Raw genomic sequence first — 13,230 nt, 5'->3', positions numbered from 1 at the left:
TTACCACAACATTCCAGCTACAGAAAAATTTGAAGTATTTTGCCCTCTCACATTCTTCTCGTTCTCTTTATTTTATGAGGATTTTTAACCCTTTCTCTGACTTTATGCACATCATTTAGAAATGTAGCTCTCCAAATCTAGATACAATCTAAAAACACATAAACATTATCTTTGAAGTACTATTCCTCACACGTCTCAAAGCACATTCGTGGACAACTTTCTACAAAAGCACTCTTTCCTCTTGCTTCACCCCCACCCGTTTATTATCTACGAGGTTTTTCACATAGATTCCTCTCTGACTAGAACAATAGAACTCTGGAGACACACCTTCCCCGGCATCGCCAAGCTGTCTGTGGAGTCCACCCTGCCGTGTGTGTGTGTGAAACAGTGACGAAGAAGAAGAGTGTCTGTGCACTCGTAACAGAATATGAATTAATGCAGCCTTCATTTTAGTGCCTGTATGCTCACTGACACACACGCACACAATCCTTTCTCTAATGGATGCCAATTTCACCCCGAGTAAACACATCAATATAGACACATCGACTCTTTCTTTCTCTTTCTTTCTTTCTCTCCCTCGCTCTCCCTCTCTGCTGGAGGGACGCCTTTCATTCGGTAGCGATCGGATTTGTCCCATTATGACTGACACAACCATCTGTCAGCGCTGAACGTTGGCAAAAGAGAGACAGAGAGCAGACCTATCATCCACACTGCTGTGCATATTCTTCATAATTATAGCTGGTAAGGCATACATCTGATTGCATTCTCATTAAAGCTGCACTGAAACCGCACAAACATACACACGGCGCAGTAAGCAAAACAAAATGGTACAGGGACAGAGGTGGGTTAGTAAATTAGTGCAGTCTGTGTGTAGATCGCATTGATTGGAATGATGGATTTTGTGGGCGTTCGGTTTAAAATGCATTAAAGGTTGGTACGATGGCATTATCATGTTATTAGATACGTACTAATGGCTATTACTGGAAACCTTAAAGGAAAACTTATATTTTACTATGTTTTTACCTTAACTTAGATTAATTAATACAAACCTATCTTTTTTCAATGCGTGCACTTTTATTCTTTGTACAGCGCTTCTTGAACGTGTTAGCATTTAGCCCCATTCATTCCTTTGGCTCCAAACAAAAGTTTTATTTTGTGCCACCATACTTACTCGTGTAACTACTCATGTAAGAGTCTTTAAATAGGGAAAACATGGACGTTAAAAACATCCCTGTTTGGAGCCATAGGAATGGGGCTAGGCTAAATGCTAACACATTTACGAGTCACTGTACAAAGAATAAGTGCACGCATTGAAAAAAGATAGGTATGTATTAATTCATCAAAGTTGAGGTAAGAACATAGTAAAATATTGAAAACAGTGATGTTTTCCTTTAAAGGACCATGTAAATATTGTGGTTCATGAGTATGATAAACTTTTTTGTAAAGATTATTTTGTTATTGTGTACTGATTAAAATATATACAGCAACGAAAGATGAACTTGAAATTTATATGCATCTATACAGCTCATTTATGTGTGCGATTCATATTAATGATATACATTACAGTTATGCAAATAACTAGTTTTAAGCTGTGCATTTTACAGGTTTGCGTTTGGGATATTTCAATGCAATGACATTTGTCTTATCACCGTTCTGCCCATCAGCTCCACGCACAGAGATTTCCATGACGGCTTCTATCGATCCATATCTGCAACAGCTGATTATTCAGCCATGGTGTCCCTGTCTGCTCGGTCAACCAAAACGAATCAGTGATTCAGACGCTTTTGGACTCTTTTACAGACGTTGAGAGAAAGTTATGGAATCTTTGACACTTTAATTTTTTGAATGACTCACTAAGTAAGTGAAACCAAGTCAAAAGGACTGCTTTAGTGAATCAGAAAGATCTTTATTGCCAAGCCTGCTTGGACACACAAGACATTTTCCTTGGTAAATGAAGCCTCCAGTACATACACAAATACATCAAGACACATAGAAGAATGAATGAATAAAATATAAAACTGTATAAATGAGGACAAAATAAACATATTCTTTACAAGTTAGTTTAAGGATATCAGAAGCTTGTCCCCATTAGTTTTAAAAGGATATTAAGGACAGCACATCATGTTACAAAACACAGCAACAGGATGAGGACTGTGTGTGTGTGTGTGTGTGTGTTTGTGTGTGTGAGAGAAAGTGAGAGAGAGAGACACAGAGCAGGGCAGAGAGAAGGTCAATGCCAAAAGAAACAGAATAGGAGGGGGTTGGAGTCACTTTTTGCACACATAAACAGAGATTCGCTTCGTAGACCAACACAAACACGTCTAATGTGCGCATATATGCACGCGTGCCAGAGAGTCATATATAAATATGAAGATACGCAGACAAACACTTATACATACATACATACATACAACTAAGAGGTGCTGAGTTAGATACAAGTACTTTACTAATCCCATTTGGGACATTGAATGCGCACAGCAACGCAACATGAAATGTACAGTGCACAACTAACTTCTTTACAAAAGACTGTGTAAAGACATTACATACATTATGGGGGCAAGTACAGTATACGGACATGTAAGAATGAATTAGCAACCAAGTGGACTTTTAGTATGAAACACAAGGCGTTTTAACGATGGGTGGCTATAAAGCTGTTAAAGCAAGTAAGCGAGTAAGAAGATCCCTCTCCTCTAAATAAGCCATCTACATGAAATCAGTGTGCTTGTGTGACAGGGAAGGAAACGGAAAACAAGTGATTTGTCGGTGAAAGCTAACACGTTTGCATATATTCATACACACACACACTCGCGCACACACACACTCAAACCTGCACGCTTGCCGAAGTAGTGGCCCTGCTGAGAATAAAAGAGCACACTTCATTTATCTCTTTTCCCGATGCATTCTTTTTCTCCTTCACTGTCTCCCTCCCTCCTTCCGTGTGGCATGTAATGGTATGCCAATCATCATTACGCTTTCCATTGTTGTGCCCTTAATTACCGCTGCCTCTGCGATGGCACTGTCATCTAGATATGCTAATAAACAAAGAATAGCCCGCCAGCCATGCGCCACTGCCTTACTGTCTGTGTGTCTGTTTGTGTTAGTTATTTCTGTTCAGTTCTGCTGATAGTTTCTGTCTTGACTGTTATTTCTAGCATAAATGCAAACATGGTCATCTTGTACACTTACAGTACAAACCCTCTGACCTTGCATTTGCTCAGAGGAGACCTGCCTGGCTAAATAAATGTTTAAAAACTTTCAGTGGTGGAACTAGAGTTTGATAAATGGGGTGGCCTGGAGGTGGCCAAAACTACTTTAGGGGACCCATGAAAGAAAATTATGTCTAACCTGGCTTCAAACAAGCATGAATAAGCTAAATATTATTTCAATAGCATCAGTTTGAAATACTACACTTATTCAATCAATACAACTAGTGAGCTATAAAAGGTTTAATAAAAAGTCCATTCAAGTGAGGGTTGGACGGATAAAGCTGTAAATTTAACAGAAGCTGATTAAAAATTGAAACAAAACAAAGACGAATCACTAAATTCTCCTCTGGGAAAAGAACAACAAAGAGGATTACTTTGTATGCTCCCTTTAAAATGAGATATAATTTGTTTAATGTAAATAGAAAATAAAGCTTGTGTTTAGGATTCAAATTGAAATTTAGATGTTAGGTATCTTAACATATGAAGAGCTCAAAAACAGCTAAACGCCACCTCTGACAAAATTTGAGATCATGATATTGACCGAATGCTCCCAGCATGTATTATACCTTCATTAAATACTTTCGCTTTAAATTTGCTGAATGTGTATTTCTATGCGTGTTATAAATAGGCAAAACGTTCTTATCGCAGAAATAAGCCCCGAAAGTGTGATCCCGACGTGATGATAGCAACTAGCTGCCTGTACATAATCTTGCTTATTACACTGCTATTTACCTCATAAGTAAGACAAGGAACATTATTTTAAATGATAAAGAGCACCTATTGTCCGATTCAAGTTTTTACATTTTCTTTTGGTGTGTATTATGTTAACGATATGCAAAAGGTTCAAACACTAAAGTAAACGATGATGCGAGTTATCATCTCCAACATACATTTCTTTTCTTGGACTACAACAAACACACGGATTGTAGACAACAGTTTACTTCCTGGTATTGGCGATGTAGACAAGAACGACATTCTCATAATTCTCCCGGTTTGACTCATAGCCTGCAAGTTAACTCCTGTCAGCATTGCATTGTGAGCAAACCTTTTAAACATGGTAAGGAGTGTAAAATTTCCGGCTGACGTCAGAGGTATTCAGGTCAATCACAACGTACAGATTAGCTGGCCAATTAGGGACACAGAGCTTTTCAAATCCATGCATTTTAGGAAAAAAATGAAATCTGGAGCAACAAAAATGAAAAATACGGTGATGCATACCTGCCGTGAGGAAAAAACTTTTACTTTCAGTTTTAAGATCTGACAAGACGTTCAAATGTGACAAATACGCTATTTTGTTTAATCATTTGTAAATATAATGTCATATATGTCATTTAAAGACATTTTTATTTTTTTGTGTAATATTAAAATGTACTTGTCAAAATGATTTGCAGCGTCGGAGTTACCGTGTGTTATTTCGACCGGTTGTTATCTTGGAATAACAAACCTGCAAATGTCACGACTGGCCAATCAGTATCAAGCTTTCCAACAAGCCATGAAATAACCACTTTTTCTACGCTCAATAATTAAAGATCATATATTCTCTACAAAATAGTTTTAAAGCTGAGAATTCATACAGAATTTTAATAATTGCTTGTGTATTTATGCATATTTATGCATTTATTATTAAAGAAGTTTCTAAATGGAAATTTCTTATAATTACTTAAAAATTCTCATTTAGCAGACACTTTCTTACACAAAGTGACTTACGGCACTTTTATTGCACAGGCCCTTCCCTAAGGAACAGCCCAGGGTTAAGTGCCTTGCTCAAGGGCAAAAAGGAGATAGGGGATGCCGATAATTCTACAGTTCATGAACTGCTAACCATCCGATTACAGTAAAAGCCCAGATCTTTATTCTCTAAGCTACTATCCTCCCCAAAATGTGCAGCTACCAGCAATCATGTTAAAATCATCATTAGGAAGTAATAATTGTGTGGATAATTGAATAAGAAACTGAACTGATTACAGATATTGATTTCTTTAAAGTCATTAGTCTTAAATATAATCGACATACAGCAATTTATTACCATATGATTGAAAATTGCACCATGTTATAATAATAGTCTCATTGATTTCATATATTTGTAGCATAAAAGAAAAAGAAATGAGTGATCACATTTCATTTTCACTACCATATACATCTATATTATATAATTATCTGTTATTTGTTGGTTTATGTATAAAATCTATATATTTCACCCTAGACATCAAACTAATTTTTATAAATGACATTAACACTTTAAAATGTGTGTGAATGCCTTTTTGTATTTTTTGATGTGGTTTGTCCCTTGAATTCTCATCAGGATGAAGAGATAGTGATGTTTACAAAGCTGTGACACTTTTACTCTGAATCGGCTATTGTTTTTCTTTCAATTCTCGATAATCACTCTCACACAAAGCGTAAGCGCGAATGTTTGTTTGTGTGGTTTTCGGATAATTTCCGGTTTTGATTTCAGTAAATGATGAGTAACAAGTCACAGACAGTCAGAATGAGGGAATACCCCAACTACACCTTGCACTCTCTCTTCTCGCCATTGCAAAAAAAATTTCTCAATGAGAACCCTTGACTTGTTTTCCAGTAAAAATATACAAACAAACACAGATTCACTAAAAACAGGACACGTGTACCAGCAAAACCGTTTGAGATTTTATGGTTTGTTTTAACATAACATCTCTTAAACATGAGCATGTTTGTCTTAATTAGTTTGAATTGTATTCAAGTTACATACATTCTCTTTTGTGCACATAATGTTGTAGTTTCATTTTTTTTATACTAGAAACAAAGATATTCTCATTAGGAGAATAATTTTTTTTCAGTGTACACAGACGGGCGGCAAAAAAGCATGCTATTGCATCTGTTCAGATTACACAGTTATTCTGTAAGAAAACCAGAAGTGTTCAATTATTGATACAGAATAACATTTATAATCACAAAGCCAGAGAGATGAACAAATCCTAGCACACACACACAAACAGACTCTGAGCACAGAGTGCCGGAAGGTCTGAGCGCTCTGTGCTGTGTTCAATGAATGTCAATGAACTTGTGAGGAGTGAGTGAGCGAGTGTGTAAGAGAGAGAGAGAGAGAAAGAAAGAGATGCACAGCCTTTTCATAGCGAAATATAAACGCAGGACAAAGACAAAAGGAAACTGAGAGAAGAGAAACGCAATACAGTGTGTCTTTGTTTGGATCTGTGTGTGTAGGCACATCTGTGCTCACGCAGAAAGGAAGTGTTCATTCAGTGATTTTTTTACTGCATTTGTAGCTACTTGTTAGTTATCCTGACCAGACACAGTTATCCCGGTGGTATTCCTCAGTCAGTTTTAAGATACATCCAAGCACTTTTATGAATAAATCAGGAGAGAGATGGAGTGAGTGTGAGAAAGTGTGTGTGTCTATATATAAGAGCAGCTGCAGGGCAGGGCTTATTTAGCAGCTCTCCTAGTCTCACCGGACACTCCAGCTGCGTCAAAGCGGCGGTAAAACATCCACACATCCACTCCTTTTCAGATTCCTTTATATCTTTTATGAACAGGTTTTATAGTGACCACACAGGATGATGAGACCTTGTACAATTATAGCCATTTACCGTTAAATACTTTGTCAGGTTTGCATCGGTGTCTACTGAGATGATTTAATTTCATTGGTTTGTTATGGCACCATAGAACCATCGTTTGCCACCTTTGCAATGATAGTGATACCCCATAAAAATGTACTAATTAAATATTTGATTGGTTAATCCTACAGTTCTCTTGTATTTGCTCTAAATCATCATCATCATTTATGCTTATTATTAGCCTATTATTAGCTTCTTACGATCAATTGCGCCACTGGCAGACAATGCGTGTGATACAACAGAACTGAGGAGATCAATACTATAAAAAGAAAATATCCATCTATATTTTCATTGCTCCTTAAAAGGCTGTACCCACTTGTCTTTAACCCCCTGACATTTTGACCTTTTAACTATGTGATCTAGAAATGTCTCTCTCTCTCTCCGCTTCAGCAGTAGTACTTCTGCCTCTATCTCTCTTTCTGACTCACGCACAATTACAGTCTATCCCCATGAGCAGGAGAGAAAGAGCAAATAGACTGTAGTAAGATACTCAGTTTTGTATGTCTTCATAGATAAGAAAAGGCTTAGAGAGAATCAACTTTCCAAATCTTCAGAATCTAGTCGCAAAAATACACAAAGGGAAGAGAGAAAGAGAGAGAGGAAAAGAGGGAGGGAGAGGGAAGAACAGAGGGAGTGAACAGATACTGTATTCATTTCACACTTGTCAGCTGCGAGAGCAGAATCAAAATGAATACAAGGCTGAATAAAGAATGGCAGACAATCTGAAAGAGCACAGAGAGAGAGAAAGAGATGGAAAAAGAAGGGCAGAGTGATTGTAGGAGAAAACAGCAACACTCATCCAAATTAATAAGCGACACAGTATTCATATTCAGCAGCTAACCAAAGCCATGGTTTTATAGTTGAAATTTTTTAACATTTACGAACTTGTCAGGCGCTTCTATCCAAGGTAAACTGGTGCATAGATGGAGCTTGTGCCATTGCAAGCACCAAAGCACCAGTGTTTCTTAATCCTGGCCCTTTGCACACACTTTGCACACATTACGCAAGAAACGCACCTGTTTCAGTTTTGATCAGTTAGCAGAGATCTGAAAGTGTCTCTCTTTTATATCAATGGGATTCTTCAGAAGCTCAATGAGAGCCACATAAGTCCAAGAGTGGCAAAAGCTTTCACACTTTACTCTTATTTTCGTTCTTCCGACTTATCAGCTCTCCTACTTCCTCTTGATAATTCACTGTAACCGGGCGGGCCGAGTTTCCAAACACTAAACAAGTGTCATCAAGGTGGATAGTCTTGTGTTACTGTATTCTTTTATATTAGAAAGTTGCGAAAGTTCTCTTTTAGAGGATTTTTTTTCTGTTTTCTTTCAAATCTTACAATGAAGATTTGTTAAGCAAACTGCATATCCAACATATAATGAACAATTCCCACAAATATTCTGTTACTGTAATGTGTGAATCAAAAACAAGCACGCACAACCAAACAGTAACAACATTAGTTGCATTAGTAGTCAAGGGTCATGACCTTTATAACTCCAATAATGAGCTACTACACCAAATGCTCTCATTCACAAATGGTATTCAATGCATTCACAGGCATACAACAGACTTTGCAGTGTTTGCGTGTGTAAGGCCAGCTGCTTTACTGTAAGCCCGGCCCTAAGGGAAGGACCTGTGAGTGTGACCGCCCACCCCTAACTACAACTCTCAATCTCTCTCCCTCTCTTTTACTCTCTCTCTCTCTCTCTCTTCCTGCAGTAATGGTTTAAAGGCAGATTACTGAGCCTCCGAGGGCTGAATGGAAGAGTAATAAAATAAATGGCTTTGTAAATGGCCTTCCTCCACAGACAGAAGACCACTGTTGATCTCCACAATCTAGACTGAGCAATATCTTTAAATCCAAGCAGATAAGCACACAAACACATGCATGGCTCTTTTTCTTGTACACTTGGTTGGTTAGAACGATGAATTGGTTTATTTCTTGACATCCATATTTAACCAAAAGCATTGGTTAAATGTTCCTCTATGTGGATATGTACTATAGTAATCCCATGCTTTTTCTATGCACTGTGTAACACCTGTAGTTCAGCTGGTGTAAACAAAAATAAGGTACATGCTTTATAAGGCATTTACTGATCAAATAGCACATGCGAATAAGTATATATACTGTAAATGTATCTTAAGTCGTACTGGTACTATACTTGCGAGAGAAAAAAAACACATGCGCGTTGGGTCGATTTGGTTCTGTCGGACTTTATCTCTAAATAAAAATGTCATGCCGTGTCATTGTTATTTTGTGGTTGACACTTTGTGAGGTTGATAATAATGTCTTATTTATATATTTTTTCTCTCAGCTATGGGGTTACTGGGAAAAGTAGGTATCGGTTTCAAAAATGAAGAGGGCTTTTTCCAGATGTCATGATACAAGTAGGGTGGATTGGCTTGACCTGAGGAAACTCCCTTTTATAAAGACCTCATTCATGTCACTGAAACATTATAGGGCAGGGTGGTTACGCATATGCGTGTGTTATATATCACTCCCAGCCAACAAAGTACAAACAGGTACACAACTGCACACGCTAACGCATGCACAAACATTGCCATGTAAACATATACGAGACATTGAAAATATAGACACTTATATTTACACTTCCACCATGAGTCACTTTTTGGGACTTTTGAGGGGAAAAAATAATAAAAGGAGAGAGAAAGAGAGAGAGAGAGAGAGAGAGAGAGTTGACTTACCAGGTCAGTTGTACACTAAAAAATTTCCAGACTTAATCATTTGCCTAATTTTGTTTTCTTTCTCTCCTATCATCACTGCACCACATATGTCCACATTCAACCCCTCTGTGTTTTGATACACAGCTCATCCATCAGGTGTCGAGCTGTTAATCTGCATTACGACTGTCTGCTTCATGTGGGACAGGAAGTGAAGCATCAGATGTGTTATGAAAGTGTCCCATGTTTAGCTGCTAGGAGGAACCATGTTTTAATGTTGCATAAACACCCTAACCTACAATGAACCGATTACAGTGATCTGTATGTGTGTCAGTGTGTTTTTGTATGTGTGACCAGAACAGGTGTACGTCTGGCTTAATCTCCTGTGTGGTTGTAACCAGCGTCATGCCGTGATCAAAAGACAGCATTGAAATAAGAGCAAAAAGACTTTCTCTATCTCTCTCAAACAAGCTTGAGCACAAGCTCATTTGCTGCATGACTGAAAAAAGGACAGAGATATTGCCAAGATGTGAAAAGGCAGCGGGTGAGAGAGAAAGACAGAGACGCCAGGACTGAGTGTCTTTTGTTTGATGAGGTCCCACCTGCAGCTCTAAGGCCACTGAGACACAGCTGTTCTCTCTTTCCTCTTCCTCTCTTACTTTTTACCCATCGTCCCCGGCTCCTGCGCTCCATTCGGACCCCCTATTCCTCTCTTTACTCAGATTTAGGAATTATGTTATTCCTGCTCTATGCATTTTATCCAAAACGTGATTATGCAATCGCATGATTTAACGCATAATCAGCCAAAGTCCGCATATTTATGCGGGGGACGCATTTTTTCAAAAACGCCGCACTTTCGCAGCATAAATTGCAGATTTCCGTGCGCAAAATGTGTGTGGCTTGCATGATTTCATTATCCCTGCATTTTCGTAGCAAAAATCACATATATCTTAGCAGGAAGCTGAAAAATTTTGCATTTACCTCACACAAGTGCAGCCATGTCCCCTGTTGCCATGGGAACGTTATGAAGTGACGTGATTATGTGACGTGAAGATCATTGAAAAGCTGAAAAAGCTGAAAACTGTTTTTGTAAGTTCCCACAGTTTTTGCAAGTTCCCCCAAAGTTCGTGCAATTTCATTGCATAAAATTGCATAAATATCCCGCATATTCCATCAAATTTTTTAAGAAAACGTGCTGAAAGATCAAGGATTTTTGCCCGCAAAAATCACAAAAAAACTCAGCGTTTTTCTGGAAGGACTGAATTCTAGCATTAAGACAGACAAGACACTGGTAAATAAAGTATATGTAATAAACTTTTGCGCAAAACAAATAATAACCGTAAAGGTCAGATTATTCAACCACATTTGACATTTACATACCAGTAAAAATGTATCTGAATATTAAGGGTGTCACGATTTTGATTTTAAATCGAAATCGATCAAAATTAAGTTACAACCTCGAACTTCGAATTAAAAAATGTAATCGTCGATGCCGCCACGGCCCATGTGACGTCCGGTCGGCTTGCCAAGCGGGAAAAAACTCATGTTGAGTGCTGTGATTTAACATCCTCTGTATTAGCTAGCTACAGCCAGTTCAAAGATAGCAGATGGAGGAGACAACACGCGAGCTGCTCTTTATATGGGAAACAAAAAACAGCAAGCGCCTCCCGCCTTCAGCTGAACTCAATCAGAAAAGATGACAGGACCAGTCGTTTCTCTGAACTGAGATCTGTTTAAGTTTCACAACTCATTTTGACTTATTTCAGTTGTTAAGAGTTATGAAAACAGCATTTAAACATGACCTATTGGGGTATAGTTTGTTTCACAATCTCGTCTGACGGTAATAAAAGCGTGTTTTTAAGGTGCAAAGTACTGACAGGAATTTTCATCTGACAGGAAGTTTCGTTTTATCAGTTATGTGCGTGTACCATATTTTTCCACTGGCAGCACAACTAACATGGCAGGGCATCTCCGGGTTCAAGGTCAGATATTACATTTCACAAAAGACTAGTCTAAAGTGGCATAGCATTTTTTTGTGCTTTTTTGTGCTTAAAAAAAATGTAAAAATCAAGAATCGAATCTAATCGTGACCTTAGAATCTAAAAATTAATTGAGGATTTGAAGAATCGTGACTCCCCTACTGAATATACCTTGTAAGCATATCTTTTTAAAGAACAAATTACAGCATTTCCAAGAAAGTCACCAAAATCATCACTTAGGACGAGATATTTCAAAGAGGTCACTACAAAAAGCAGTGTAATCCGTGCAAAAATATATTAAAAACAAATTTTCCGGGTTTTCAAATCAGAAGTTAACCTGAGGTTACATCATGGCAGTTTTGTATCAGTAGACTTTCACACCACTCTGAGGAGAGAGAGGTGACGCAAGTCGACCCGCTAGTGCGTCAAATGTGCCAAGACTATCAGCAGTCTCCTTCACTTCTGTGTGAGGACCTGAAGTCTGTTTACAATGGATTATGCTGTTCTCTCTCTGTGTGTGTGTGTGTATAGGGATAGAGAGAGAGAGAGAGAAAGTGTGGCTGTGGCAAAATCAAAAACACCGTAGTAACAGCAGATGCACTGTCCTTATGTCCTAAACCCATAAAAAACTGTCAAACACGCACAAACACAATTCCCATTTTTTTCTGGCCTTCACTAGGTTCTCGTCATTCATGATGTCACAGTCCTTCTTAGAAACCTGGGTTTATACTTCAATAAAATCAATAAAACTGTCAAAAAGTTTGTCATCTGTATTCTGGAGCATATAGAAATTATGGGTATGATCCATCCAATTTATCCATTCTTTAAAACAAAAACACTGAAATTAGCCAAATGAAAGGGAGTGTCTGAAGCATCTATCTACTGTGTTTTGGAGATCCTCACACTTACAGTACAGTACACAGGATGATACACTACGTACGTCAAAATGCATCATGAACTGGGTGGTGACCTGTATGAATGATCTCTACTTCCTGCATTGCTGTACACCACTCCACCTCTCACAAATGCCTTTGACCTGATGGAGTAAAGATAGTTTCACAGTTGTTTACACAACTTTCTTTTTCATCAATTGAACTGTGAGGAAACTGTATGATTACACAAATAAATAAAACACAGTATGAAAGATCAACACATACTGATATATCAACAGGGCCTGATTTTAATAAAGCTTTTTAAGTAAGCATGGATGAAAAACCTGTGTATGGTTCATACTTGCTGCTGCTATGTGTTGACTTCACTTTAGTGGGCATATATCTGTTCATCCCAGACCCTAATGCGCACATACCCTACAGCATTTAAAAAGATTTCCTACTCAACATGTTGTACCGCAGGTGTGCAGAGGAAACGCACTGCTCAAGAGTAGCTTTTAGTCAGAAACAAATCAAACACACGCATGAGCTCAACGCCTCTTAACAGGAACCTGGATACACATTAACAGATCCATGAGCACGTACAAAGGGAACACACCTGCTAAACAAACACACAATCTGTTATGAATGTGTACATGTGCTGACTGTTTCTGACAAGCGGGAGGGATGAGAAGTGAAGATCATGTGTGAGTCGGGGGCGGAGGTGATTTGGAAATAGGTCAGCTTAGGCTGGGTTTAGTGGCATTAGGCCAAGCTCAAGCAGAGATCAGCCTTGGGGCATAAACACACACATGTGCGCACACATGCGCACACACGCCTCTTTGTTAGCAAAGACAAAGACGCACAATTGTATATCTGTACA

General features: G+C 38.3%; 1 protein-coding gene across 1 annotated transcript in view; it reads right to left on the bottom strand.

Annotated features, from left to right (window-relative positions):
* LOC135730829 (uncharacterized) overlaps window positions 1–13,230 on the bottom strand; it is a 71,992-nt gene that overhangs the window by 32,296 nt on the left and 26,466 nt on the right. The window lies entirely within an intron of this gene.

The sequence above is a fragment of the Paramisgurnus dabryanus genome, chromosome 2 (assembly GCF_030506205.2).
Source record: "Paramisgurnus dabryanus chromosome 2, PD_genome_1.1, whole genome shotgun sequence".
In the NCBI taxonomy this organism is placed as follows: domain Eukaryota; kingdom Metazoa; phylum Chordata; class Actinopteri; order Cypriniformes; family Cobitidae; genus Paramisgurnus; species Paramisgurnus dabryanus.
Note: the sequence above shows the minus strand (reverse complement) of the source record. Positions and strands in the feature narration are given on the sequence as shown.